Source organism: Rhinopithecus bieti, unplaced genomic scaffold (genome assembly GCF_001698545.2).
Source record: "Rhinopithecus bieti isolate Rb0 unplaced genomic scaffold, ASM169854v2 scaffold_35609, whole genome shotgun sequence".
Classification (NCBI taxonomy): Eukaryota; Metazoa; Chordata; class Mammalia; order Primates; family Cercopithecidae; genus Rhinopithecus; species Rhinopithecus bieti.
The window spans coordinates 524,356-528,935 of record NW_016815004.1 but is presented as its reverse complement, the minus strand read 5'-3'; positions in this window follow the sequence as shown (position 1 = coordinate 528,935).

The following is a 4,580-nucleotide window of genomic DNA, read 5'->3' as shown; positions in this document are numbered from 1 at the left end:
ATCAATCACAAAAAAGGTAGTATGGGATACTGTGAGGGCTGTAACCCAATAGCACTTAAGGGATTTACCATTCCCTCCTTTTCACTATGGGCATGAATGAGTATCCTTATGGATCCCAGGGTTTTGGAGGTACCAGCAGTTAAGTAATGAATTCCTCTGGATCCTTTCCCTTCTTTTTTGCTTCATATCCAAAGCAAGTTAAATCAGCCCTGTTGCAAGGCTAGTATTCATTAGATAAACATCAGTATGGTTATGTGATTGTTAAGACATTGAAATACTTCCAAAATGATTGGTAAATAGCCACTGCTCACTGACAGTGAGCATTTCCTTGGGCTCAAAGGATCCCCAAGAGGGTACTGATGAAGAAACCACCTGGCACCTGCCAGGTGACTGGCCATAGCTGACTACACTTGACTCCATCCCATGTGTTCACAGTGGGCCCAGATCCTTTTGGAGATGGCGCTCCTTGCGATAGTGCTTGCACACCAGAAGGGATGCATGTTGTCCATCAGGCTGTTCCTTCCAAGGCTGAGACTACCTGCTGCAGGCTGGCACACACAGACTTACCCCCAGGGCAGTTTAATGTACCATAGCTCTTCAACATTTTGAATATTACTCTTGCCTTTTTGTATGCTTGTGCTAATAATTTTGTGCAACCCAAAGAACAGACTGGACCACATGCATTATGGTGGCATTAATGAAAGGATCACGTAGGTTAAACTGGGAACTAAAAGTCTTTGGAAGGGGAGCCACATCTGGGGCCGTTTCTTGTCTATCTCCCTCTCTCGTTGGTCGGATGGAACCTCATGCAAACTTGTGGAATGTCTGCTTCTATTTGGTGCTTTGTCTAATCATGGAGGGGCCATTATGATCCAGGTTATGTGTTAGTGTTAGGCTCTGAAGCTTACATGGAGCCCTGGAAGCACACAGTAGGGCCACCTGTTATAGTGTTGGAATCAGAGAAAGCTTCCCAGGAAAGGTAACTGTTTTAGATAGAGAAATTCTGCACAGATGAAGCATAATAGGTGACTCCAGCATTTTGACAGTGGCACAACAGAGGTAGGGAAGAATCAGGTCTCTAGGGACTATGAAGCCTCTTTAAGGGTATTTAAGTGGAAAGATGACATAATCGGATTTGACTTCTATCAGTATCACTTTGAAGCAGGGTCAGTGGACCAGAGGAAACTGATCTCCCTATATGTTTTCTGTACCTTCATACTAACTTGACTTGCAAGAGATTTTGATTTGCTTTGGCTTGTCTGATTCCAACTCTAGCTCACAACATCATCTCATAATATTGCTTTTAAATAGTTATTTTTTACATTTCTATTTTGTTTTTATCACACTTGCAAATTGATTAATCTGTTTCTCATTTTCTGAACTCAGCAGAGCAATCTGATTAGCCTAGTGTAACTTTTTTGAGCTGTGCATAGGCCAACTTGGATCAAGAGGTCATGGAGTTTAATCATCCATTTGCATACTGGGAAAGTTCATGGGTTCCAAGATTATGTGGGTCTGGCAGGCAATTATGGCTTATTTCTCAGATCATCAACCAGTATCCATGCTTAGAGTATTTATTCAAATAGCAGCTGATCAGGATAGGAGCATTTATAAAATTGGGAAAATTTTAAATAAAGATAGTTCTGTTAGACCAAGAAACGTATGTATATATGTGCAGAAACATTTTAGAGAACTGCACACCCAAAATGTTAACAGTGGTTATCCTTGGGTGGTGGTGAAAATACGAGTGACTCACTTCTTCTCTATAATTATTTACATTTTCTATTATGTCACTTGAGACTAGATAGTTGTTTTGTAACAAAATAAAAGTGGTTTTAAGGAAATCAGGGAGCATTACACATATCTGCCACATTTTCCTTATGGCTAATTCCCAAAATACCTTTTGGACAATTTTGTCTTTACTACGTGCACTTGATTTCTAGGGAGTTGCCACTAGATGGTGAATATACTACATCAAACAAGATCGAAAGGCTTCCATTTGTTCAATAGGCTAATCCCTCCAAATGAAATTTCTTAGAAAAAAAAGTCAATACATTTTTCAACTTTGAGATATGGCATATCAAATTATGTCTCTAATAATTAAAATGAAAATACATACATAACACATTCACAACATAACACTGACATAAAGACTTAGTACTGTATTTTCCAAGAACATAAGCCTTGGTGCACAGAAATAGTACAATGTCCATTTGTAGTTTCAATATAATTTACTTATTTCTAATAGGAATGTCAAATTATCTTTATTATTTTAAAATATTCATTTTATGTAGATATAGTCTTGACCTCACTTTAAAATAAATATTTAAATTTAGCATTAAAACATTCCCAAATGAGTAAATTGATCTGTCCTACTAAATTTGATAAGTTGGTTTACAAATTCTATGATGTTCTATGAAACTAGTGTTACCCCAATACCAAAATCAGGCAAGAACACAACAAAAAAATAAAACTAGAGGCCAATATCGCTGTTGAACATAGATGCCAAACTCCTCCACAAAAATACTAGCAAACCCAACTGAACAGCACATAAAAAAGATAATTCATCATGATCAAGTGGACTTTATTCCAGGGATGCAAGGATGATTCAACATTCTCAAATCAATAAATGTGATTAACCACATCAACAGAATTAAAACAAAACCATTTGATCATCTCAATAGATGCAGAAAAGCATTTGATATAAACCAACATCCCTTTATGATAAAAACTCTCAACAAACTAGATACCTCAAAATAATAAAAGCTGTATATGACAAACCCACAACCAATTGATACTCATACTGGAAAAGTAGAAAAGTAGGAAGCATTCCCCCTAAGAACTAGAACAAGACAGGGAAGTCCACTCTCACCACCGCTATTCAACATAGTACTGAAATAACTAGTTAGAGCTATCAGGCAAGAGAAATAAATAAAGGACATCCAAACAAATTATCTTTGTTCATTGATGACATAATCTTATACCTAGAAAATCCCAAAGACTCCTCCAAAAGACTCATAGACTTGATCAACAACTTCAGTAAAGTTTTAGGATATAAAATCAATGTACAAAAATCAGTATCATTTTTATACACCAAATATTTTCAAGCTGAGAACTAAAGCAAAAACTCAATCCCATTTATAATAGCCACAGGAAAAAAATACAATACTGGAGTATATTTAACGAGGTGAAAGATCTCTACAAGGAAAATTACAAAACACTGTTGAAAGAAATTATACATAACACAAACAGACAAAAAAAAATCCCATGCTCATGGATTGAAAGAATCAATGTCCTTAAAATAACCTGCCCAAAGCCATCTGCAGATTCAACACAATACCTATCAAATTACCAATGTAATTCTTCACAGAATTAGAAAAAAAACTGTCCTAAAGTTGACATGGAACCAAAAAAGAGCCCAAATAACCAAAACAACCCTAAGCAACAAAAACAAAGCCAAAGACATGGCATTACATTGCTTCAAATTATGCAAGAAGGCTATAGTAACTAAAACAGCATGGTACTGGCACAAAAAAACACACATAGATTAATGGAACAGAATACAGAACCCCAAAATAAAGCCATATACCTACAACCAGCTGATCTTTGACAAAGTTGACAAAAATAAACCATGGGGAAAGGGCACCCTATTCATTAAATGGTGCTAGGAAAATTATCCAGTCATATGAGGAGGAATGAAACTGGACCCTTTTCTCTCATCATATACAAAAATTAACACAAGCTGATTAAAGACCTAAATGTAAGACCTGAAACTATAAAAGTCCCAGAAGAAAACCTAAGAAATACTCTTTTGGACATTGGCCTAGGCAAAGAATTTATGACTAACACCCCAAAGGCAAATGCAATGAAAACAAAAATAGACAAATGGGACTTAAACTAAAAAGCTTCTGCACAGCAAAAGAAATAATCAGCAGAATAAACTGACAACCTACAATATTACCTAAATAATGAGGCACCTTATATTACAGAAGGACATTATTTAACAAATTAAAAGACAGTATAATCACCATATCAGAGATCTATTTCTTATCTCCTCTTGCCCTTTCAGTCTCTTGTAGAAACTATTTGCAAATTATGCCTCTGACAAAGTGCTAATATCCAGAATCTACAAGGAACTCAACTCAACAAGAAAAAAACAAAAAAATCCCATTAAAAAGTGGGCAGTTCAGGAGTTTGAGGCTACACTGAGCTACGATTATACCACTGCACTGTACACTAGGCAACATGGCAGGGCAATCTCTTGCCAAAAAAAATAACAAAAAAAAAAAAGGTTGGTAAAGGACATGAACAGACATTTCTCAAAAAAAGACAAATAGGAAGCCAACAAACATACGAAAAATGCTCAACATCACTAATTTTCAGAGATACGCAAATTAAAACTACAATGAGATATCATCTTACTCCAGTAAGAATAGCTATTATTAAAAAATTACAAGGCCAGGTGCAGTGGCTCACGCCTGTAATCCCAGCACTTTGGGAGACCGAGGCAGGTGGATCACAAGGTCAGGCAATCAAGACCATCCTGGCTAACATGGTGAAACTCCGTCTCTACTAAAAAA